The sequence below is a fragment of the Chelonia mydas genome, chromosome 1 (assembly GCF_015237465.2).
Source record: "Chelonia mydas isolate rCheMyd1 chromosome 1, rCheMyd1.pri.v2, whole genome shotgun sequence".
Lineage (NCBI taxonomy): Eukaryota > Metazoa > Chordata > Testudines > Cheloniidae > Chelonia > Chelonia mydas.
The window spans coordinates 198,172,145-198,198,315 of record NC_057849.1 but is presented as its reverse complement, the minus strand read 5'-3'; the positions used below and the strand labels follow the sequence as shown (position 1 = coordinate 198,198,315).

The following is a 26,171-nucleotide window of genomic DNA, read 5'->3' as shown; positions in this document are numbered from 1 at the left end:
TGCACTGTGCTCACTGAGGGATGTGGTTACCTTGTTTATTATGATTAGCATTACAGTAGCTCCTAAAGGCCACAAAATCAGTGTCCCATTGTGCAAGGCATTGTATAGACAAACATTAAAAGTCAGTCCCTGCCATGAAGAGCCAACAATTTAAATAGACAAGACAGTCAACATGTGGGAGAAAGAAAGTGTCATTATCCCCATTTCAACAACTGGGGAAACTGAGGCACAGTAACAGCAAGTAAGTGGCAGAGCCAGATTGTAAACAGTAGAACAAACTGGCTTTCTGTTAGATCATCTTGCCCATCTTCTCTTTCCCGGAGACACTCTGCCAGTATAGAATTAAGGTACAATATTCTTTCCAGTGCCTTGCCCAGCAGCTACCCCAGCTGATGGGGCTCCCACTAATTCCCTTAGGAGACTATTCCACAGTCTCATTAGACTCTCCATTAGGAAATATTCCCCAACCACTCATTCTCATTGCTTTTCTCCTCCTTATGCCATCCTCAGCAATTCCAACCCTCTCACTTCTCAGTGCATACTCTCTTCAAATACTTGGTAGCATACAGTATACTAGCTTAGTATAGTGTGAACTAGCTAAAATAAGCTTTCTGAAGCTATGAAGGCTGTCAGATACTATTATGATAGCTGCTAATATGAGAACCTGGATAGGTAGGTAGGTAGGTAGACTAAATAGATTCACTTTTTCCAAACATTCCTGATTTCTTTCTTTCTTGTGTATAATCTTTTTATTATTTTTCCCCTTGCAAAACAAGTAAAATACTTCAGAGAAAAAAACAAACACAGGTAAACATAGTTGTCACTGCTGATTAGTAGTCATTACAATTTATGATCTTGTGAAGGGTATGCAAATTATTTAAGCATTGCAAAGGAAGGATTAATAACCACGAAGTAGTTAACTCTTTCCATACAAGGTCATATCATGTTTTACATTTACAACTGGAAGAAGATTGTACATTTTAGGGCCACATTTTCGAAAGTGTACAGGACCCATTCAGGCTCTAAATTAACTGGGCAGATTTTCAAAGGAGCTCACTTTGTTGGATGCTGAGCTCTTTTGAAAATCTGGCCATTAGTCTGTGGTAAATCTGGAGTCCTTGTACCAGCTTATCACCGATTCATCTAGTATGATGTTGGACAGGTCTTGTTCTGTGGAATGAGCCTTGGTGCAATCTGATCCTCTAGGTTGGGATTCTCTAACGGGTTGTCTATACAGTGGGGTAATGCACTCTACACAGGAGGGGGAGTGATTTCTAAAGTGCACTGATGTGTTTGCATTAATTTATTTGTGTACACCTGGCTGGTGTGCATTAAAGGTTCCTTAGTGCACTGTAATGTTGTACTGTTTCAAACAGCACTATGCTGAAGCACACCAGCAGGGTCCACATGGGCCAATTAATGCACAACATGTTAGTGTGCTTCAAGGAATCACACCGCTGTAGAGCAAATTGCTGATCTGTGTACACAAGGCCTTAGTGAAACATGCTGCATAGAATTTGTGCTGTCCTTATTCACAGTTACGTTTTACAGACTAAAGAGTCTTTCTCTTCTTTGAATTTCCTTCAGTTTGTCTTCATCTTTTTGGTAAAGCGGAGGTCAGACTTGACGGTGGTGTTCTAGTGTGTATTCTTACCAGAGCCGTGTAGAGGATGACTGATACAGCCCTGCTCTGTGACATGATGCCTCTGTAGCTGCAGCTGAAACTGATTTCTTCCAGTATATAACGTGTCTACTTTATACAGAATTAGCCCTTTCCCGTCACGTGTAGATCTCATTCAGCATTATGGCTGTTTCAGTTTTTCCCCTCCCATTGACTACCAGTGTCTTGGGTTATTCTCCCCAGGTGTACTCTGTTAGGCCCTGATTCAGAAAGGCATTTAATCACATGCATAGCTTTAAGCATATGCTTAAATCCTTTTGACATCAGTACTTAAACCCATGTGTAAAGTGGAGCATGTGCTAACCATGCTGTCCTGAATAGGGATGCTTTCTGAGTTGGGCCCTACCTTGCATTTTCCCCTTGCAAATACCAGGGCAGATTGTGATTCCCTTAGTCATAGCAGTGAGTAGTTACTCACACAAGTAGTTCCATTGACTTCTATGGGACTACTTGTGTGAGTAACTACTAACCAAATGAGGACAAGAGGTTCACAGTTGATCTGTGGTGTTTATATGGCTTGCATTACTGTAGTATTTGAGCACCTCTCAATCTTTTAAATGTATTTATCCTTCCAGCATCCCAATGAGGCACGGAGAGACTAAAGTTTAGATTTTTAAAGGCATTTAGGCACCTAAAGGAGCAGGAAGGCACCTAGGTTTTTCAAGAGTGCCTAAGGATGGGAGTTAGGCATCTTGGTACTTTTGAAATACTTGGTACTAGGTGTCTATCTGCATCTTTAGGCACCTAAATACCTTTCAAAATCTTGCCCTAAGGGATGTACCCAAAACTGCACAGGAAGACTGGAAGAGCAAGAAACTCAGGTCTTCTCAGGCTAGCCCCCTAACCACTGATCCATCCTCTCTCTTCAAACTGGCTGTCTATTTCTGATTCTGTACTTTTCTGTCCATGATATTCCTAACCTCTGCAGACCCCTTTATGTTATTTCTCTGTCTTCATGGGTGCTTGCAACTCCTCCCAATATAGCATTATCCACAACTTTCATTTGTGAGCTGTGTACTGCTTCTTCCAGTTTATTAATGAAGATGTTAAATCAAACCAGACCTCATCCTGATTCCCTAAGAACTTCACAAAACACCTCCCTGCAAATTTGCACATGCATCCCTCTGATTGTTATCCTTTGCTTATGGTTCATCAGGCAATTTTCAATCTATGACAGTGCTCCTCATCCAAGACAGATTGAATTAAATTTGCAAGTAGGAGTTCATGAAGCTCTGTATCAAACATTGTGTGATCCAAATTCCCTTCAACCATGAATTTTGTAAAACAGTCTAAAAATACCATCATAAGATATTTCATGGAGCATACTGGACTTGCACAAGTTACAGCGATAAGAATGGAGAGCAGATAAGTGTTGGAAGAATGATCAACCTGGAGGCAACTTGACTCATGCATTATGGTCATGCTCAAAAAATTCACCATTTTTGTGTCATAACATCAGATGTGATCAATCTGATTTTGACTTTTGATTTAGCTCATAAGTCACACATTAATTTTCCAGAATTAATAATTTAATAACTGTCTTAAAATAGCTTTTGCATGTTCATAAGAATTATCATTGCACCAGCTGTGCACCAAATTCATTGTTACAGCTGAAGGTGAGAATTGCGCCAACGCAATGCAAATTGCTTCCTATGAAGGATGCACTTATCTAATGCAAAATGACGTACCAGAGTTCCACGGAAATTTCTCACATCATGTCAAAGGTACTAATATTAATCTCATCAATAATAATGAATTAACAATCATTTATTGTCTACAGTAGGTCCCACAATGTGTTCAGCTTTTTCCAGATCTTTAAGTAGGGATAATTGCTGCTGTGAGGAGCTCATGGTCTCAGGACAGAGGAGAGTGAGACTAGGGAAGGGGAACAACAAAATAGATACATACTTGACCATTTACAAAATGGTCCAAATCTAAATATAATGGTGACACTCCCTAGGGTACCCAGGGTTGCAAGGCACCTAACCACCACCTGTCCTTAGCATGAAGCAGTCTTGTTTGTGCCTGCTGTGGGTCTGCTCCCTGAATCCAGCAGCCCCAGACAGCATGAACTCTACCTTCCAGGCCTTCACAGGCCTCACTCTCCCTGTACAGGTAGCAACAGACACACCAATCCCCAAATATTCAGTGCATTCCCTGAAGTGCCCAGCCCCTTATCCATTCCCTTTGTGAACAGCAGGCCTGGTAATTCTAGAACAGTACACATCAGTTTATTAATTATACATTAGAACACAGCTCTGTTAAACACAGGCACTTAGATATATTTATAGTGAAACAAGAATAAGTTTAATATTAAAGAACAGAGATTCAAGTGCTAATGAGTAAGAATATTGGAAACAAATGGTTACATGTAAAACAAAATCATAACACATTTTCATGAGACTAAGCTTAACAAATATGTTTCTCTTTTGTCTAAAGAAGCTGATCTCACCTAAAGTTCTCCAGTGTTTCCAACCCAGCCTGGCTGAGATCCCATTTTCATGAAGCAAGAGCACTGTCCTTTTACTCCCCCAGTGAATGGTTCCTGGGCATCCCCTTTGTCCCCCAAAATACACTCAAGCAAACCTTTGATATACACCTCCAGATAAGGTTTTCTTCCCCTGCCATGTTTCTTTTCCTGTTAGTTCACTTATGAAGTTCTTTCTTGCAATCATTCATTTTCATTTGGTTCAGACTAGAGATAGGGGACCTGTAGTGAATGAGACAATATTCAATTTACATGTAAATAGATAAATGGAGAGACATCTCTCGTCTGACAGAAAACTTGTTTGTCACTGTTGCTGGTGACTAATACTAGGACACAGACTTTAAGAATATGTTTTCAGTATTTATACATATCTCTTTACATAGTATCTATACGTACATTTTACAATTGTATTGATGACCAGTGTGTCACCGACTTTCATTTGAGGCCTCAAATGACATTCTGTGGGGAGCCAGAATGTACATCCCAGAATCAGGAAATTCCTGCAACTCTGTGCACCCCCTTACCAATTTGGCATTAGGAGGTTCTTGGTCAGAATCATGCTGTGGGAAATACATCTTCAGATATATTCAGAGTAGCCTTTTGATAGAGCTGGTCAAACCATTTTAGACAGAATCATTTTCTGTCAGAAAATTCAGGTTCGTGGAAATCTAAACATTTTCAGTGTGTGTCCCCATTTCAATGAAATTTTCAACTGGAATGTTTTGAAACAAACCATTCTGACTTTCCTATTTTGACAAGGTAAAACTGTTGTTTTAACTGTGTCATTTAGTTTTGTTTAATTTCATTTAGACTGTTGTATTAAGATTAATATTACATTATATTTACTATTTTATATTATAATGTGCTGGCATTATCAAAATGAAACAATTTGACATTTTTGAATCAAAACAGAATGTTTCCAGATTGAAATTATCAGTCATTTCTGTTCCATGAAAAAAACTTGAAATTTTAACTTTTTGTTTCAATTCATAGGGGGAGAAAATGAGATGTGGGCAATTCCCTTGGGATGGGTATTCTGGTTTCTGACTGACTCTACTTTGTGACAGGTTGGGGACGAAGCCCAGACTTTTCCATTCTATTGTTTTTAAGTAAATGTCTGACAATATTTTGTGGAACAAGGGATGGTACCTTCTGTATGTGGATATAAATGGGTTACAGTGAACTAAGAAAAGGTTCAGTCCTGCAGAACTTATTCAAGAAAGTTTGTCCAACCAAAGTTAATGAGGCTTTTGCTTGTGTGAGGACCACAGTAATGAGCTCATTGTTATTAAGGGCAAGATTTTTAAAGGCACAAATGGGAGGCAGGTGCACGTCTCCCACTGCACGTCCTTTGAAATCAAAGGGAGTAGGGTGTCAAGCTCCCATTTGTGTCTTTGAAAACCTCCCCCTCAAGCAATGATCCATTGTATTCATTCCTGGAAGTCTGGTCATTAATACTGGTTTGCAAGCTGGAAGAATGAGCATAAACAAATACAAGGTCTTCTCCTCAAGGGGTTATGCTTTATAGCAAAAGAGAAGAATAAATGAGCATAAGTAGGAAAGGCAAGAAAAAAAAAAATCACCCACTCCCTTTCAGGGTTCAGCTCTTCCTACGTACCAGGATGTGGTATCCAGCCTTGTCAAACTCATCATCTTCCTCTTCTTCCGATCCTGTCATTAGCATAGCCTTGCCCTAGGGCACCTGTGCCAGGGGAGGAGGAAGTAATCCCTTGTTCAGCAGTTAGATTGAATAGACATTAATTTCCAGGAATGTTAGATTCCCGCCCCTCCATATTTTAAGGGCAAAGATGGGTGCACACAGTGAAGAGAAGAGGGTGAAAGGAGCCTAAGACCTAGGAACAATGTGGTGGTTGTGCTCTCCTGCGTTCAAACTCGACTGAGATTAACGTTGCCGCTGGAGTTCTTCAGAGTTGACAGTGCTGGAGCTATCATCACGGGACTATGAGCCGCTGCACTGGCCAATGAAACTGGGTGGCACAGAGGAATGCAGGTTGCACCTTTCAAAGGATCTTTGAGTCAGCCACCTTGCCTTTTACTGGGCCCATCCCTTACACAGTCACAAGGCAGCCTTAAACATTGGTACCACAACTGCTTTTCTCCAGTTTTCAGATACCTTCCCGTACTCCATGACTTGTCAAATATAATTAGCAGTTGCTGAGTGAATTGATCAACTAATTTCCTTCTCACCCTCAGATGCATTTAATCCATTAGCTGATTATTTGTAGATATTTATTTCCCCCTAACATTTCCTCGCTTGCATTTTATCAATAGTTCCATTTATTAGGTTGCTGTTGCTTCCTGATTGTCCAAAACACTGTTCTTTGTTTTCCTTGCTCAAGACCATGAGATATTTTAACAAGCTGCTTGGCACCTCAGTCATTTAAACATCATCATGAATGTCACCTCTTTTCCTTTATTTATTAGTGGGCACACTTACCATCTCCCACTCTTTATTCCCAAGATAATAGGCCGTCTTCTTCTCCATAGCCCTTTGGCAGCACTAACCCATTCTCACTTTGTGATGCCCTATCTGGTCTTTGTTAGCCGCTTTGACTCTGTACCTTCTTTGATCCCTTCTCCATTTCCAATACAGGGTTTATTTTTCACATAAGCTCCTTGAGCAGTGCCATCATGGCTGTGTTTATAACAGACGTTTTTACCAAAAATTTTCCACCCTTGCTCTTGCCAGTATAGACTGTCCCCAGGCATTTTAAAACCAAGCCATCTAGCTCTTACTAAAGTGGGTCTAGGCCAGTGGTTCTCAAACTTTTGTACTGGTGACCCCTTTCACATAGCAAGCCTCTGAGTGCGACCCCTCTTATAAATTAAAAACACTTTTTTATATATTTAACACAATTATAAATGCTGGAGGCAAAGGGGGGTTTGGGGTGGAGGCTGATGGCTCGTGACCCCCCGTGTAATAACCTCGCGACCCCCTGAGGGGTCCCAACCCCCCGTTTGAGAACCCCTAGCCTAGGCCATAGAACCTATCTTTGCAGAAGAAAAAGAAAAACCAGGATCTATGTGCAGAACTGGGAGCCAGGAGTCTTGGGTTGTTATTTATACTAAGGTAATGCCTAGAAGACCCAGCTGAGATTGGGCCACCAGTGTGTTGAATGCTGTACATATGCCTAGTAAGAAACAGATCCTGCCATGAAGAGTTTGCAGTCTGGAGAAACAGAGACAGTGAGAGGTGAAATGATTTGTGCATGGTCACAAAGCAGCTCACTAGCACAGCCAGGAGTAGACTCTCCTGAATTTCAGTCGAGTGCCTTAGCTATTGGATCATGCTGCCTCTCTGCTCAGCTACTGACACTTACTTTGAGCAAGTCACACACCTCCGTTTCCCAGTATATGAGATGGGTATCGTAATACTGACCCACTTCACAAGTGAGTTAGTAGAATTAGTTAGAGTTTGTAAAAAGCTTTGAGATCTTTCCATAGAAGATATTATGCCACCCAGTTCTAATGAGACATTTTGTGTGGACCCTTCCACTACACTAAACCTTCCTCAGCCTGCTGTGGTGAACTTAAGTTTTGTAATGAGTTTTCCCATAAGCCCAAGATGTTACACCCAATATCTATCTCACAGATGCCAACGCCACCTACCCCCCGCACCCCACAAGGAAGCACCTGATATAAGTCAAGTGAATTTTCCCTCCTTGCTGAGAATCACTGCTTCTCCATCTGACACTACCCAAAGCCCTGTTTTAACTAACAGTGATGTGATCTCTTTATAGGCATAAGAAGTACTTTCAGCATAGCTAGCAGACAGCTGCCATATATCCTGCTAGTCTATTGATATTCAAGGCATGGGTGAACTCGTTTCCCACTGTGGCATCCTGGCATTCAGAGGATGAAGTGTCCCTCCAAACATGCTTCTTTCCTGTTCCACCAACACCCCCTCCCCATCCCCAAGCACTGGGCACTACAGAAGATGCCTGGTGTCCTTTGTGAGCAATGAAACGCAGCATGATAAGCGTGCCATTGGAAGAGGCTTGTGATTATGTGACGAGACGTGTCCACTGACCTTTCTGTCTGACAGAGCTGATCTAAGCCAACTGCGAGAGAACAAGACAAAGAAACTGCATACCTGGAGCCTCCTAGTTCTGCTCCTGTTCTTAAAAGGCCTGGGATAAACTCAACACCCCCATGACAACAGAATGAGAAACTGCAAGACTACTTTTTCCAGAGAGAGTAAGAACCTTAAAGGAAAAAGGCAGCAATTAATTATAATACCATCGGTAGCTAAATAATGGTGTAAAATAGAAGAATATTCTGTATGTTGTGTGCATGGACAGTTCTATGGTGAGAATCATAGAAATGTATGACTGGAAGGGACCTCAGTAGGTCATACTAGTCCAGTCCCTTGTATTGAGGCAATGTTAATTTATCGTATCTCAATTAAATGCCCTTCATTCCGGTCCCTCCAGCATTCAAACCCACACACTCAGCTATGACCCGTAGTTGAAAATACGCATTGATGTCAATTTCTTCAATGGTTATTTACAGCCATCATGATGTTTGATGATGGATGTATTCTCCAGACAAACCGGCTCTCTGAACTTTGGCAATGCTGATAATTCTGGGCAGTCCACAGTAATCTGATTAACTCCCCATTGTGGGGAAAATTAACAGCAAGAGGCAGCTGCAGGCAGGGCAAGGAGACACTGGCAAGGAGACATCTTGGCGCCTGGTATCTTGTAAAATTTCCACATTCTACAGCTGGGGCCCTGAGTGCGATGACAGGGCATTTCACACCTTTCAGAGCCATCGTTTCATGCTTTCTGCAGACTCTCAAGAACAGTGGTTTATACACACTTCTCCTTTTGGCTCTTAATTTCTCCACTCTGTGCTGGTCATTTAAACTAAAGGCCTTGTGAATCTGAAGTTCATAGCGTAACTTGTAGAAGAGAAACATCCAGTTCATCCAACTGAGGGAGGCACTGCTTCTGCTGTGCAAACAATGAAGCAGATTGAAGCTGCCCTCAACTTTAATAAGATATTGCATTCCAAGGACACTACAGTTTATCTCATTTGGAGACCACTTAGCTCAAAATAGAGCATTACATGCCAGAAACTCCTGGCCTTACTTTATATAAACATGAAGGCAGCCTACTGGGCCTCATTGTATAATTCAGGGGATTGCACCTAGGACAACTCTATCCTTTGCAACCAGCCAGCCAATGAAAGCTTCAGAGAAGCTAGTAAGCCTCAGATACTCTAGCCATGGGGGCTATTTAAGATGAACAGAATGAAAGATTGATGATAGGTGAAGATGGGTCACCCTCAAACAAGCACACACCCCTACACATACTCTCACAATGCAGCAGATAGGTAGAAGGCTCCACGTTTTTAACCTGAACTAAAAAGCAGCTTTTAGTAGCAGCTCCCTGTGTGAAGGAAGCACGTTTAGTGGTTCTGCCTCATGAGGGGGCCATTTTTACCTGAGAGTCTTGACCTTCAGCAGAACCAGCAGCAGGATAGGGCATGGGAGGAAGGGGCCCCAGAGCATGCACCATCTTTCTCTCCCTTGCTGTGAAGTCTGGCAGTTGGTTGACATTGGCCCCGATCACAAACAAGACTCAGCAGACATGTCTCATCACATAAAGGCAAGCATCTTTGGATGGCTACAAATGAGGTTGCGGGGGGTCTTGGGCTGCTTTGGAAATTGTCCTCTGATGCTCTCAGGCTCTGTAGCTTGCTAGAGAGAGAGTGCTCTTTGCAGGAATTGATTGTCTTCCCTGAACACAGGTGGTGTGTGTGCGTGAAATGGTGAGCCAGGGGGGAGAAAAGTGAAGGGTATGGATTTCTCAGACAGCATTCACAGGCACTATTCATTTCCTTCAGAGGTGTAGGTGTAAATAGGATAGCACAACAGGGTCCAGAAGCAGGAGAGAGGAAGTTCTTACATGTCCCTTGCTTCACCTGCCACAGGCTCTATATTCTGCAAGCTGGGGGGTTAATGAGAGCATCATGGTTAATTTTCATTTCTTCAGTCATGAGTGGAGTTCTGAGGAACAGAGGTGGGGTTTTGCCTCCTTACTGTAAGAACTGCCAGGACCCTTTGCTAGGCTATTGATGACCTCTGTAATCGTGCCAGGTAACATACACTCACAAGCTGGGATCTCAGTACTGTATTCCCATGATTAAGCGAATCACTTCAGGGGAACAAACTTTGATCTAAGAAAAGGTTTATACCGCATCCTACAGCTTCTAATAACAACATACACCCAAGACCACAGAGAGTCATTGTCGGAGCTGGGTTCAGAACTCAGAGCTTCCTGGCCCATGCTCAGACCGTGCTTCTCTCCCCTTCTCTCTGCTTGCCCTTCCTTTCCCTTGATCTCACACTGTGCATACTCTCAGTCCTCTTTCTCCCTTTAACCCGCTGGCCGCAGGATGTGTTTTAGCTACTTGTTATGACCACTAAGGTTCAGGATTTTGCATCTAGCAATTACATGTTAATTTATTATATGGTTCACAAAGAAGTACCGAGAGGATACTGCTACCACTTTGGCTCTTGTAAGTCTCCCTACCTTCTCCAGGTGGGTCTCCCTGGTGGTCTCATACTCTGTGGGAGGGCTTGGTCAACAGTGTCCAGTTTGAATATGAACCCCAATTCCCCACTTAGAGAAGCAGGGAAGCTGGTTGGTCCCCAGTGTCATTGTGCCCCATGTTTTTCTAAGGTAACTAATATATTGTTCTTTGTCTTTCAGTGGGCTGTGATTCCTTCTATCCACCCACACTCCCTTGTGTTTGACTTTCAATTCAGCTTCAATTTCAATGAATGTATTGGCATCACAAGGCACACAAAGTGTTGCCATAGTTAACAAGTTAATAAATCAACTGTTATATGTCTTTCTCTCCCCTACACTCTTCTGTCTCCTCCTTTCTCCTCCCCAGCTTCTCGCTCTAATAGTCTCCCCAGGTGATAGTTAGCTATCTCAAAATCAAGACAAGCTGTCTCTCTTGACAAACAGAGCTGTCACTCACCAAGGGGGAAGAGCAATTGGTCTCTATAGCGTGTCTGATATTTTCTTTCCTTTACAGGGCATGCAAGCATCAGTCTTTAAACTCTCTTAAAGAAGTTGTGTTTGCTTGAAGGTTGGCTAATGACTTCAGAAGGACCAGAGGTTTTTTCAGCAGTACCAAACAAAGCAGTAAACCCTTGGCACCCCCTCAAGGAGTCAAGGGGTTTCACAGCATGGCAAGGCCAGTAGAACTGGTGGAGTCACCCACTGACCATGGAGAGGTCCAGGTTCCAGAAAAAGCACTCCACTGTGTAGAAATCTCTGTTAAATAGAGCAGTGAGTGCTCTCCTCCTTCCACCAACCCACCCAATCCTATGGCATGACAGTGAATGTAAAATACTACCATTATAATTTGTTTCACCCCCACTTTATGCAGCCAGTGGAAAATCAGGCCCATTGATTCTGTATTTGGTAAGAGTCTCCCTTAGCTTTGCATATCTCACTGTGGTGAGCTAGTTTGCTAGTTCCATGCAGAGATCATTAAAACTCTCAAATCTTGCTAGTTTTTATTTGTTCTCAGGAAATGACATATTAGTGTTGTAGGTGATGAGCATCATTTCTATCTAGATCCTTGTAAGTTATCCATTATCAAAGTACCTAAGCGGCTCACAAACCTTGTTCTCATAATGTATGTGGTAAGGAAGTATTATTACCTCATTTTGAAGATGGGGAAGTTAATCATAGAAAGGTGAAGTAACTTGCCCAAGATCTCACAAGAAGTCTGTGGCAGACCCAGAAACTGATCCCTGATTGCCAGAGTGCCAGTTCCACTGCCTTTAATATAAGACCATGCCTCCTTCCTTTTTGGCTGTGGTTGTTTGCTCCACTAGTCAGTAGATGAGAGATGTTGAGACCAGAAATTGATGGCACAGTAGATGTTTTCATTTGGATTTAGCTTTTGATCTCCTGCTGTGACAGAAGTGTACACTGCTTTGATTAGTGTTCATTTCTGTATATTGATTAGCAGGGGAAGATGCCACATCATTGCTGCTCTGAGGCCAGTGTTGCTAGATTCCCTCTGCACAGCGAGTAGTTGTTTGCAGGACTTCAGCTGGAGAGTTTCTGCAGAGGTTTTGTCCCAATCAGCTTAGCAGCCCACACTGTCCCCAATCCGTGTAATTTCCTTCTCCAAAAAGGAGGCTCTGTCAGTTTCTTCCCAATCATTTGTATTCAGTGCTTTCTGCTCTTGAACTTCTTACAAAATCCTGAGACCCTGATGTCCCTTCAGACATATACAAGTCAATTGAAGCTACCCATACGTTTTTGAGGACATGTAATTGAGGCCTAGGTCCCTAACTGCAGTTCTAATATATAACTTACTGGCTATCTGGCCAATCTTGCTCATGTTGAGTTCAGTGGCAAAATTCCTATTGACTTCAGTGGGAACAGAATTGAATCCCACTTGCGGCAGCCCCAAAAGAATAAACCCTGCTACTGAAAAATCAGGGAAATTCTCCTGTAACCCAAGAGGCATAGACATGTGTTTATGAAGCCAGAAGTCCTGGATTCCATCCCCAAATGTCCATTGTGATGTCCATATGTATGGAGCAAGTCTTCATCATGCGTTGAGGGTTCAGAAGAGCTACTAGGGCACTTCTAAAGACCTCAAGTTGTCTCAGCACATGGTTGAGCCAAAACAGAATTTCCCTTTTGGCAGAGGAACCAGATGGGTAGAAACTCTACACACACAAGTATGATTCCATATTAGCCTGTAGGATGTGACCATGGGAGTCATAGCACTCCCCACACAGCTGCTTGATTAGCGCAAGGCTAAGGTTCTTCACACTGGATCATACTTGTGCAGGATAACATTTATGATGAAAGGACTTCCTTGTCTTGAACTCCCTGCTCCTTCCTCAGCAAGTGGCTGGTCATAACTTCACAGTCCTTAGAACATGAGCTGCTTCCAGATGTCACCAAACTAGATAGTAGGTAACGTCTGAAGGTTTACAGTTTACAGCTGGCATTTCTGAACTTCCTTGGATTCAGGGATATGGTTCAGCACCTCTCTACTTAACAGCAGCTACCAGCTAGCCTCGACTGAGCTCTTACATCAGAAGAAGAATTGTCTATTAGTCTTCTGATTGCTGAACTAGCTATTTGATGAAGCAGCCATAGTAACTTGCCTTCTGTATTGTCCATCATTCACTAAATAGGACAACGAGTCCTTTTTCTGGGGAGTCAACGGTAACTTTTTATCCTGCTGTTATTCTATACCAGGGCTTAGAAAGATCTAGAGAGTTATTTAATAACTGAATCGGATACACACCCATACCTCTCTCAAAAGCTTTGCCTGAACTCAAACCAAGAATTATTTTTTCTGAGGTTCAGAAATGTCTGAGTACAGTTTTTACATTCTATTTCCAGTCCTGGCACCTCTTTACTTCCTAATCTGGCGTGGGATCCGAATGGATCACACCAACATACCACACAATACCATTGTTTCCACCAGAATCCTGAAGTACCAGACATCTTGCGCAAAAGATGGTTATCACAAGATCTCCAACCCAGTTTGAAGTGAAGCCTCTAAACAGAGGAATTGTTAAATCTGCCACATGCATTCGATTTATACGTGAGACTTGTCCTTTCAAAGCTATTGGAATGTGTCGACATTGAGCCATATCCTTGGTTCTGTGCCATATTGCAAGTCACTACTGCACACTGCAGCATCAGAACTCACTGCCTCATGGCTTGTTTATCAGTATGAAAACTATCACATTGCCAATCAGATGAGCCAGTGGAGAGGCATTTAATGAGAAACTTCCTTTTTTTTTTTTTTTAAACTAGGGTGCAGATTTCCACCAGGTGCTGCAGATAGGCTGCTCTTTTGGAAATACCTATTTACCCGTAGCCAGGTGGTAATGTCAGTAATGTGAGGGCTGAATGAGGAGCATTCAGGCTGCAGCCGCTGAGAGATTTAGCAAAATTGTACCTGTAGTACCATACACAAGAATACAACTGAGTGTATTATACTCATTCATAGGGGTGTAAGTGGAGGAAATTCCCTTCCCATCTCACTCCTCCATCCCCACTTCCAGCTTCAATTCAAGGCCTCTCACGCTTCTTCATCGCTACTCCTTCTTTAATTATTAGGAAGCTCCAACCTTCCTCCCATCGGGTAGAAAACCTCTTTCACCTTGCACCTCCTACCTTGGAACCGCTTTGGGCTCTGTCTCAGCTCCACTCCATGCCCAGCCTGCTCTCCCCATTTACACCATTGTACCAAAGAGAGGGCTAGGAACCAGCAGCCAGGTCCAGCCAGGACTCACTTAAAACAAGAGTTTTGATTTGGCTCTTCCTGCACTGTCCAAAAACCTTCCTCTCCTAGGTCTAGCAATTCCTGAAGGCCACCTTCTATCCTTGCCCTTTAACAATCTGATCCAGAGGCCATTAACATCAGTGGAAAGAATCCCACTGACTTCAGCGGGCTTTGGATCAAGCCCTAACAGGGCTGTACATTTTGGTTCAACTATGACTCAGGTAAACCTGACTTTCTTAGTACTTGTATTTGCAGGGTGTTTTCTAAGATCCACCTTTGGGACTGAAATATGAAGGGAGCTGCTATTCTCACCACATCTTTTTTGTAGATGGTTAATAAAACCATGAGAAGACCAGATCTTGCATTATTTCAATCCCACAAATAACTTCCTCTGTCACTAAATGTAGTCCATGGAAAATACATAAAAATACTTAAATCACAAATGCTAAACCCCATGTACATCCCTAGTCCTCAAAGTATTTAGGATTTGGGGATTAGGCAGCGTCCCCAGGGTTAATCCCTCAGAATTAGCATAGCAAACACTTCTGTAACTTCTTGTTTACATGTGACATGTCAACAATGCTGTTTATTCACAGGCAGTCTGCCTGTGTACTTTAGTCAAAGAGCAGTTGGGGTCAATATTACAGGCTGAAAGCACCAGAGCAGTTTGGATTGTGAACAGCGAGAACCTCCTCTTAGAGAGATGTGCTATGAATAAAGACATCACTGTTGCCATGCTGTGAATTTGGTATTTTAGTCAAAAATCAGTTTCACAGCAAAGATGCAATATTTTGTACGCAGTGGTCCAAGTCCCTCAGGGGAGTTGCAGCAGGGATACACTTAGCCTATTACATTTTCGTTCCATGATTTGACGTATCCATATTCAGTATGTGGCCAAGAATCTAGGTTTTGTGCGCTATCAAAAGTCACAATGGTGGATTCAGCACATCCCCATCCTGAACGTGTGGGTGTTTAGCCAGACCAAACTCTTCAGAGTTGGGTGTGGGTGGACGAACATCATCAACAGATGGGCCCAGAAGGCTGGGTTCAGTCCTGGAACTGGACTCAGTTAAAAAGGAGGGTTGGGGTTGGGGTTGGGTTTGTGTTGAAGGCTGAGTGAGGGGTTGGGCTAGGAGGTGAAAATAGAGACCCTCTCGCTTCCCCACCCCACAGAAGTTTTCAGGTTGGTTTGAGATTTTGACTTTTTCTTCTTTTGAGTCTCCCTCCCAATCAGGAAACAAAATAATTTCACTTCAAAGGGATTCTCTGAAGAAATGTCTAGTTGATTGTTCTATGGATGTGGACATAAATGAATTACATAGAGATGAACTGCAGAGTTCCAGATCTGGATCCTAACTTTTCAGTGGCTTGAGGGTGTTAATATTGAAGGGGGATTGTTCGGGCCTCTCTCTGTTAGTAAGAGGATTTGGCCAAACATCCTCATGCAGACAAATAGGCCAGTCACCTATCTATAGCCCATGAGATGGAGCCTCACTTTGGACAAGGGAGTGTGGCTTGTCAGCAATTTGTTCTTTTAAATCTGTTGGTTCTTTGAAACTCCATACCATTCAGCAAAACAGCTTACTTATACATATGCTTAAGTCCCCACATCCTGTTAGTCACTATAGCGTTATCAACTGTAGGACAATCACAAATCCCCCTTAAACCATCTATTGAACGTTCACAATGATAACTTTTGCTCTGGCAGCTTGCAGATGCTTCTGCAGAGACTTTTACTTGGATACAGGGGGCCGAAGCTGGCACAGTATTGGTCTAGATGACAAAATGGAGCTAATTGTCATGCTATTTAAATCACACTGCAATACATTTTGAAAAGTCTTTGGTTTCTAGCAGGGTGAAAAAGCTTCAGTTTGCTTGGAATAGTTTGGTGAAGCAAACAGAGGTGTTAGTGAAACAAAACCAACACATGAAAGAACAGACAGTGATTGAGAGGTTGGGGACCATTTTTTAGTCTACTTAGTTTAACAAAACCCAGGTGAAGTAACTGCACTGTTCTGCTCTCTCGCCCTGATGCGGCCTCTGTCTGTGGGTCTCTTAAGTCAGAAGCTGTTGCATGAAGTAGCCTATGCAGAACAATATCATTTGTTCTGCATTTTGCATCTTCAAAGTGCATCAGAAATATTAGCATGCATCACCCCCAAGGGCTGGATTTTGCTTGTAACCCTTAGCTTGTTACCCACCTGGACCTGAGCAGCATCAAGCTGGTTCTTCAAAAAGAAAAGGAGTACTTGTGGCATCTTTATTTGTTAGTCTCTAAGGGGCCACAAGTACTCCTTTTCTTTTTGTGGATACAGACTAACACAGCTGCTTACTCTGAAACCTGTCAAGCTGTTTCTTGTTACCAGTGTAAAAAGCTGTGATTAGCCTGCTGCATGCAGGCTAGGGAAATTAGCTGTTGGGCTGAATTTACTAGCATGCCCAGCCTCTTCAAGCCCTCTCTCCTCAAACAGGCTTTAACTTTACAATGGCTAATGAAGCCAATTCATTGCCCCAGGAAAGGACTCCAAATTGTGGCTGGCAAGGTGGCAGCTCCAAAATCTCAAAGGTGCGTGTAGTGACCAGCGTCCCCCCTGCCTCAGGGCTGATTACTTTCTTTGTATTTGTTGTAAAATGCTATTAATTAGGAGCCAGGGAGGAAGAAATTAGAACTCTCAAGGTCTAATCGGGAAGCACCTGGGGCTGTAAACTCCTTGGATTTTGGAGAAGGGCTTTAATGTTTTTCTGTTTGCTCCTGTGGAGTAGTGGGTGGGAGTTCTCATTTTCCCTATCCCCAGGCAATGAAGAAGAGGCAGGTAATCAGGAAGAAGAAGGTAAATAAGGAAGAATACATGTGTGGGGTAGGATAAAGGTGATGAGTTCTTATCTTTCTTTTCTCCCTCTAAACCTTGCCCAAGGTACCCACCTGGACTGTTTTAAAAGCTCTTCTTGAGGCCAGTGAATAGAGCATAAAGCTTGGCTTATGGACTGTTGGCTTCTCTTCCCATTTCTGTCACCAACTCCCTTTTTGCATTGGGCAAGTTACTTCTCCTTCTTGTACCTCAGCTTCCCCATCAGTAGAGTGGGAATAATGATACTCTTTTCAAAGAGTTCTGAGACTTGTGGATGAACAATGAGTGCTACGTATTATCATTATTTCATAGAGCTGGGAACAGTCCACTCAGGTTGTAGGGACATAAGCAGTGGAAAGTAAGGCGAACAAGTCTCCTTGGGCTGCTAGTTTTGAGGAGTGGGTAATCATATGGACTAGGTTGTGCTTAACCAGCCAAAGAAGGAGGTATCTTGGAGATGGCTGACTCACAGGGAAGAGTCACTGTAATCTATTAGAACAAACTCTCTGAGGGCTTCTCTGGATAGGAACACTTAGGAAAGTTAAGGCAAATCAACTAAAGGTGTGAAGACAATGTGCATATGTTAAAATGTATGAAATGCCTCCTCCTTCCCAGTGGCGGGTTTACAATTGCACTAGTGGTGCTGGGCCCACATGCAGAAGGGACTCCAGCACCGCTTGGCCTCTTCACCTCCTCCCCTGAGGCCTCTCTGCCCACTCCCTCTGTGTGAGTGGTGGGCAGGGCCTCAGGGCAGAGTGCAGGTGGAGCAGAGGCTTGGGCCACAGTCTGGGCGCCAGCAACCACAAAAGATTAATCTGGCCTGCTCCCTCTAGAGGATGCTCCCAATCAGGAGAATGGCGACCTTAACTCATTGTATTCTAGGATTAAGCCCATATAGATGTCGCCTGAGTTAAATTCTATTGCTGGGCAGTGACACCCCTGACACTTTCTGGGGCCTGATTCTCCATTTTGTGGCATGTTATGTAATCCGTTACACCTGTTAAAAGATGCACAGAATGTGGTCCCTTGAGCCTTAGCCCAGCACTGGGCCAGTTTCCTCCTTAGGGCATCTAGGGGTCTAGCACCATCGCTGGCTGATGTAGCTGTTTTGCCTGGAATAACAGGTTGCCCCCTCCCACACATTTCCCAGGATGTATCAAGGAGGGCTGCAGAGCTCTGGAGGGCTTTGGTTGTAAAGGACACACATTTCAGCAATAGATGTTCTGAGTATTTGTGGTTTCCTTGCTGCCCCCCATCCCTTTTGTTACAAGTAACTGTAGCTGGTGCTTGGGAGACCCAGTAATATTTTGTGTGGAAACAAATTACTTGCTTTTATCCTGAGTGTAACAGTGATTGCACTGGGGGAGTTCAGTCTGTTTTTTCTTTTTTTTGTTATTTAAATTTCAGTGAGTTGTAGTTGTCATGAAAGTGAGGGATTGACAGCAATTAACTAGAGCTGGTGCAGTGCAAGCAGGTTCTGTGCAAGCATCTCCTACACAGCTCTGCCTCTGCTCCTCACCTGCAGCTCCCACCTCTCCACTATTCCGGTTCTGGGCCCCACACAGCTCTGCCAGTACCCCACATTCCTGACCTGCAGCACTTCCTGCTATTCCAGTCCTGGGATTCTTCTGAGCAGACTTCCACACATGCCTAATTGTATGTGGTGTGTTTCTCCACTGGTGCCAAGCTGAGATGTTGACCTGGTATCACAAGAACCCCATAGAGTGTGAACCAGAGAGAAAAGGCTGTGAACTCGCATACTCTTTCTTCTGAGTTGTTTATTTAAAAACATCCAGAATCTGTTGCTGGCATGTGTTATAGTTTTAGGTATAAAACAGTGTTTCAATGTACAATACAGAACTTTATGGTGACCCCTTTTGCCTTATGTGATATTCTGCTTGCTCATCACCACTGCACTGGGTGCAAAGCTAATCATCCTGAAAGGAATGCAGGAATCCTCCCCTGCCATTACTGGAAAAGGAGACTTGCCCCATAGCCATGACCACCTCCATCTCTCTGTTAGTCTAATTGCTGCAATTGCCTCCTCTTGGAAGCCCACAGAGGCTGAGTCTGGGAACCTGGCAGTGCAATCCCCCTGAGCTAGAAAGAGTCTGTGAGCAGTCTCTGTCACCCCACGAGGGACTTTCTGAAAGATGGCTATGAAAGAAGCCCCTCCTCTTTCCCTAAGGCTCCCCAAAAAGCTGAGTCTAGAAATAGCACACCCTCTGCCAGGGGTGCCCCACAGTCTGGTGGCCGTGACAGCATTAGTAGCTTCCAAGTTACCCAAATGTAATTCATTTTTGTGCCCGTTCCTTGATGGCCCTGACATACTGTATGTGTGAGAATCACTGTTTGATGGCTTGTGAAGGGAGGCTTAGTCTCCCAAGGTCCTTGGGGCTAAGCTGTTTTCTTAGCATCCCTACTTCCAGCACCCCTGTGACTGAAGAAACACAACACAACCGGCATGTAAAAAAAATAAGGTCAAAACATCTCATTTTAAGACTGTCCTAAAAAGGTGTGAACGAAGAAGTGATGAGTGCCAAGAGAGAATGTTACAAAGGAAGCCGTGGCTGGTGGTGACACCTTTGGTAATTTTAACATGCTGGCTTGACACCCACAAAATTAAAAGCTTCCAACTTCTATTTGTGTAATATCAGCCTGTCCACTAGCACCCAATAGCTTTTAGCACTAGACAGCTTTGGATTCTGAACATGTGAAACTAAGCCACATTTTAAACTCCATACTTGCTGTGAAATTTGTTTTCCCCCAGCCCTTCCCCTAGGCTGAGATGGCATCTGGAAGGAACTAGCCATTAAATTCCCAGCTGGCTTTGAGCATCGGATGCCCCTTTTTTCTCATATGAGAAGTGGCAGGCCAGATGTGACCATCTGGTCACCTTTTCTCCCTCCCAGGCATTGAGGTTGCCTGGTGAATCAGACCTATTTTATTTCCTGGGTTTATTTGGTGCTCGGGAAACTGAGACAATTGACAGCTCTGGCAAAAACGAGGCAGCACAAAGCATATTTCCTCATTGCAGCTCTATTGTTGAATGTCAGTATTGGCTTTTAATACCCCCTGCGATTCCACTCTCGCTTCCCTTGCACAGCTTTGCCAATGCATCAGCGCTGTCCTGCCACCTCATCCGTTGTTCCCATCTTGGGTCAGTCCAGAGCACATTTTCACTTGTCTTATGTGTGGCTCTTTCCTGATGGGGTGGGACGGGCACAAAAAACATACGGCATATATGTGATTTTTAATTCCCATTCCTGCTAAAGATTCTCTTATTACCTCTCTGGCGGGCTGTCTGAGACTTTCTTCTAGCCCCCAGAATTCTGTCCACCCATTTTTCCTCTTTACTCTTCATGTTCTGAAAGGCCTCACATCATGTCAAGCAATCTTTTCAGGAGAGGGTGGCTGTGCCCAGATCCCTCTGAAGTCCAATATCTATCTTGAGCCAGCCAGAGTGGTCACTGCAAAGAATTGCATTTGGCCCCTTCCCCACTCCAGGACCAAATACACTGAACTCGGGGCACTTGAGGAAGGTGCTATAAGGGAGACATGTTGGTAAACTAAAAACATAAGAATGGCCAGACTGGGTCAGATCAATGGTCGATCTTGCCCAATATCTTGTCTGCTGACAGTGGCCAATGCCAGGTGCGTCACAGAGAATGAACAGAACAGGCAATCATTGAGTGATCCATCCTATCGTCCACTCCCAGCTTCTGGCAAACAGAGGCTAGGGACACTCGGACCACGATGTTGTGTCGCTGCCCATCCTGGCTGATAGCCATTGATGGACTAATCCTCCATGAATTTGTCTAGTTCTTTTTTGAACCTGTTATAGTTTTGGTCTCCACAGCTGCCTCTGGCAATAAGTTCCACAGTTTGGCTGTGCATTGTGTAAAGAAGTACTTCCTTTTGTTTGTTTTAAACCAGCTGCCTATTAATTTCATTTGGTGACTCCTAGTTCTTGTGTTATGTGAAGGAGTCAATAACATTTCTTTATTCACTTTCTCCACATCAGTCAAGATTTTATAGACCTGGATCATATCCACCCCCCATTTTCCAAGCTGAAAAGTCTGTCTTTTTAATCTCTCCTCATATGGAAGCTGGTCCATACCTCTAATATTTTTTTGTTGCCCTTTTCTGAACCTTTTCCAATTACAATGTATCTTTTTTTGAGATTGGGAGACCAGAACTGCACACAGTATTCAAGGTGTGGGAGAATCATGGATTTATATAGAGGCATTATGATATTGTCTGTCTTATTATCTATTCCTTTCCTAAAATTTTGTTGGCTTTCTTGACTTCTGTTGCACATTGATTGGATGTTTTCAGAGAGCTATTCACAACTCCAAGATCCTTCTGCAGTGGTAACAGCTAATTTAGACTGTATCATTTTGTATTGTGACAAAGTACCTCCTCTGCCTTGGTGGGTCTTGTGCTTATTGGCAGATTGGCTTGCCTTGGAGCTTCACGGCAGCCCTCAGCTTGGCCATTTTTCTGAACCCACAGTCCAGGTTGACTCCTCCTGTGTCTGACCAGGAGTTGGGAGGTTTGGGGGGAACCCAGGCCCGCCCTCTATTCTGGGTTCCAGCCTAGGGCCCTGTGGTATGCAGCTGTTTAGAGTGCCTCCTGGAACAGCTGTGCGACAGCTACAACTCCCTGGGCTACTTCCCCATGACCTCCTCCCAACACCTTCTTTATCCTCCCCATAGGACCTTCCTCCTGGTGTCTGATAATGCTTGTACACCTCAGTCCTCCAACAGTCCGCATTCTCACTCTCAGCTCCTCACACGCACACCACAAACTGAAGTGAGCTCCTTTTTAAAACCCAGGTGCCCTGATTAGCCTGCTTTTATTGATTCTAGCAGCTTCTTGATTGGCTGCAGGTGTTCTAATCAGCCTGTCAGTCTTAATTGTCTCCAGAAGGTTCCTGATTGTTCTGGATCTTCCCTGTTACCTTACCCAGGGAAAAGGGACCTACTTAGCCTGGGGCTGATATATCTGCCTTCTATTACTCTCCTATAGCCATCTGGCCTGACCCTGTCACAGCACTTGCATCTCTCTCTTTGTAGTTAATAAACATGTTTTACTGTTTTATCTAAAAAAAAAAAAAAAATCTTCCCTGTTACCTTACCCAGGGAAAAGGGACCTACTTAGCCTGCTCTCCTGCTTCTGCTGTCTGGCCTGGGTTTTTCTTGCTTTTTGCCCCTGCTTTCGGTTCCCCCCCGACCAGGCCAGACGCTCTCCCCCCTTTCTTTTCCTTTTGGTTTTTTTTTCTTTCTCCACTATTGCTAGGGTGCAGGCCAGCTGCCAGCCAGCTGTTAGCCCCTGCCCTCGGATGCTGCTGCCGCTGCCGAGTGGGGGGGCCTGCCAGCCCTCTTCCCCAGAGGGAGGGGTGGAAGGACCCAGCCCCCAGACCCAGCTGCTTGCTGTTTGTCTGCGGACCCATCTCCGGTTGAGAGGAATCTTATCACTTGCTCTGGCATTTCAGGAATGCAAAAAAGAAAACCCGGAACAGACAGAGAAACAGCCGTCTACCAGAGGAACACCGCCCGGGGAACTTACAAATCGCCGTGGAGGGGGCCCAAGACTGAGTAACTTTCGAACTGTGCTCTTGTGTGGGGGGAGGCCTTGACTGTGTCGTGACTGTGTTTGTAGGGACACAGGGGGTGTGGCACGGAGCTGCCCCCCGATCCGTCTGTGTCCTCCCAACCCACACACTACCATCTTCACAACTGCCTCCTCCACTGTCATTGCTGGCTGTTTAACATCTGCCTCTGGACTTAGCTGCTCGCCCTGATTCCACCATGTGGGCCAGAAGCACCAGCCAACCAAACAGGACTCTCTGGACAAGTGTACAGTGGTTCATGTGCCCCCCCCGCCCCGGAACTGCCCATCCCACAGCCTGTCCCTTTTTACCTGACCCCAACTCCTGTTAACCACCTGCCACCGCCCCCGCTGGGGCATCGGCAATGGAGGACACCGGGGTGACCTCCGCCGCTGCCATGCCCATCGCCTCCCCAGACTCTAGGGAAGCCCCCCCAGCTGGTGGGAAAGGCCAGGGCAAGAAGAAGGGGAAGGGCCCCGCTAAAACCACCAGGCCCTCCGTGGCAGGGGCCACCCCCACTGCTGCGGCCCCGCCACTGACCACGGCGTCCCTCCCTGCTGCCCCCTTCACCAGCTCTGCGGGTGTCCCTCCCTCACCCCCCAGGACGTATGCCCGGGCAGCGGCAGCCCCCCCTCCTGCCGCCTCATCATCTCTCCCGCCCACTGCCTCCGCCACCATCAACAGCGGCCGGGGCCCCTTCCCTACCACGACAAGGAAGCACGGTGTCCCATGCCTCCTGGTGCCCGCCTAGCCCCACGTGGAGACATACGTGCAGGCGTTGGTGAAGGTGGTAGGACCCATGGCCATTGTGGCGGCCTCCAAGATGTATGGGAAAGTCGTCTTCTTCTTAGCATCGGAGGCTGCCGCCCAGGAGGCGGTGGAAAGGGGCCTGGCGGTGGGGGGGGTGGGTGTTTGTCCCCCTAGAGCCGCTAGAGGACCTGGGCATCCACCTGGTCCTGACCTCTGTCCCTCCTTTTCTCCCCAATTCTGCCCTGTTACCCACCCTTTCCACCCTGGGGAAACCTGTTTCTGTCATCAGCCCTCTCCCGTTGGGCTGCAAGGACCCCACCCTCTGTCATATCTTTTCCTTCCGCCAGCAAGTGCAGCTTCTACTGCCATCAGCGGCGCGTGATGGAGAGGCGCTCGAGGGGTCCTTCCTAGTCCCCCACCAGGGGGCCCGTTACTGGGTGTATTTCTCCACGGGGGAAGCCCGGTGCTACCTCTGCCAGGCATCAGGGCATGCCCAGAGGGACTGCCCCTTAGCCCAGCAAGGATAGGCATCTGGGGTCCCCGAGACCCGGCAGGACATCGGCCCCATCATTGCCGATGCCTCTGGCCGCCCGATACCTGAACCCGCCCCCCCTCCTCTTCGGACCACTACTTCTCCCGCTCAGGCCCAAGGGGCACCTCCCCTACAATGCCCAGGCGAGCAGGAGAGCCCCGTCCTCGCTGCTGACAATCTGGCAGGGTCTATGGAGGAGGGTGTGGCGGAGATACCACCAGGCATGGGAGAGAGCCTGCCCCAGGGAGAATCCTCCCTCCCTCATGCCACCCCACCGTCCCCCCCGCAAGTCCCTGAGCCATCGCCTTTACCCCCTGACACAACCCCTGCTAACCAGCCCCCAGATGATGCCGTGGAGGGCTGGGCCCTAGTCCAGGGGAAGCGAGGCAAGTGGAAGGCTCGAGCTCCACCTCATCTACCCGGGGCGGAGGCCCCCCGGAAGACCAGGAAGGGGGCACCAATGCCAAACCTTCCACTTTGCCCACGAGTGCGTCCCATCCACCAGTGTCAGCCGGGAAAGACGTGGTAGCACCAGAAGATAGTGTCTCCCCTCCACGGGAGACCCTCCCCTCCGAGACCCTCGAGGAAGCCCCTTCTGTCCTGACACTACCCGAAGCCCCCGTGAACCCCGAGGCAACCGTTGTGGCGGGTGCCAGTGGAGAGAACCCCGGGGCGACGGAAAGTGTCCTCTCCTCCATGTTCAGGAGATCGAGGCCCTAGATCTGACCCCGGTCGCCCAGGGGGAGGACAACCTTTTGCCAGCAAACCTTGATTTGGGCAACCTAACTCCACCCCTCTTTTCCCCGTGCTCCCTCCCCCTAACTGCTGCTTCTGCTCCCACCTCCGAGGAGCCCCTGGACTCCTCCATCGATCCGTCTGCTGATGGCACCCTGCTGACGACCACCGAGGCTGCTCAGGTGACAGCCAGCGCCACGCGACCGGGACACGAGTCGCCAGGGGCACCCCCCGTTGGTGCGGAGCAGTCGATTTCCTTCCGGGGCGGGGGCCCAACAGAAGATAATCCACCTCCTGATGCTGTGGCCACTAAATCCACCATAGAGCCCGCGCCTGGTATCCCTGAGAGTTCCATCCCCATCCCCTTAACCCTCGAATCTGATCGGGAGGCGCCACCATCCAGCTGCTTTCCTCCCGAAACCCAGAACCTCGCCTCTGCCCCTGCCCCTGTCCAGTTTACCTCCTGCAATGTTATTGCCGCCACCGGGGCTGTCTTCTTCCCTTTCCCAACTGATGACCCCCAGGGCGCGGCCTTTGTGTTCTCCTGCCCTGACCCATTAGGAGCTGCTATCTTCCCTCCACCGCCCCCTATCGCCCCAGAGCTTGAGGCGGGCCTAGAAGCTCCAGCCCATCAGGCACCCCATTGGGGAGCCGCACCCTGCTTGTCCGTTTTAGTGGACCATGGGGCTGCACCAAGGGCCCCGCCGGGGAACAACCTGGAAACCTTAACCTCACCCCCCCATGAGCTGCGAGGAGAGCTGCGGAAGTTTTTAGAGGATGTCTGTGGCTCCTGCAACAAGGTACAGCTTACTCTCCAGCACTGGGGGATTTTTTTCAAATCCTCCGGGCCACAAGGGCCCTCATGGGGGAAGGTAAAGGGATGGGGAAGCAGGATGCCGTGGCCTACTGGCGGGTCCGCATCTTCCGTGAACAATTACTCACCTACGGGATGGGTCAAGGACTGTTGCACGGCCCGCTGGGGGATGCGAGCATCCCTGCCACTGAGGATCCCCCCGCCCCTCCCATGACACCTCTCACCATCGCAATGTTGAACACCTGGGGTTGTAGGATGGCTCTCCACAGGTCCCAGGTGCTCTCCTTCCTTCTGTGATTTTCCTGCAGGAGACCCATACGGATCTGACTGCCGAAGACAGTTGGCGGCTGGAGTGGGGGGACAGGGTCTACTTTAGCCATTCCATGATTCGGCA

At 46.2% G+C, this 26,171-nt stretch overlaps 1 protein-coding gene and 1 long non-coding RNA gene across 10 annotated transcripts in view; one reads left to right on the top strand and one right to left on the bottom strand.

The window, feature by feature from the left end:
- LOC102937877 (limbic system associated membrane protein) overlaps positions 1-26,171 on the top strand; it is a 1,332,442-nt gene that overhangs the window by 1,131,853 nt on the left and 174,418 nt on the right. The gene's annotated exons all lie outside the window — the stretch shown is intronic.
- Positions 4,302-16,737, bottom strand: LOC122464172. Its single transcript, XR_006288098.1, has 2 exons — positions 16,685-16,737; positions 4,302-4,391 (listed from the first exon to the last, which is right to left on the bottom strand). It is a non-coding gene; the product is annotated as an uncharacterized LOC122464172 (long non-coding RNA).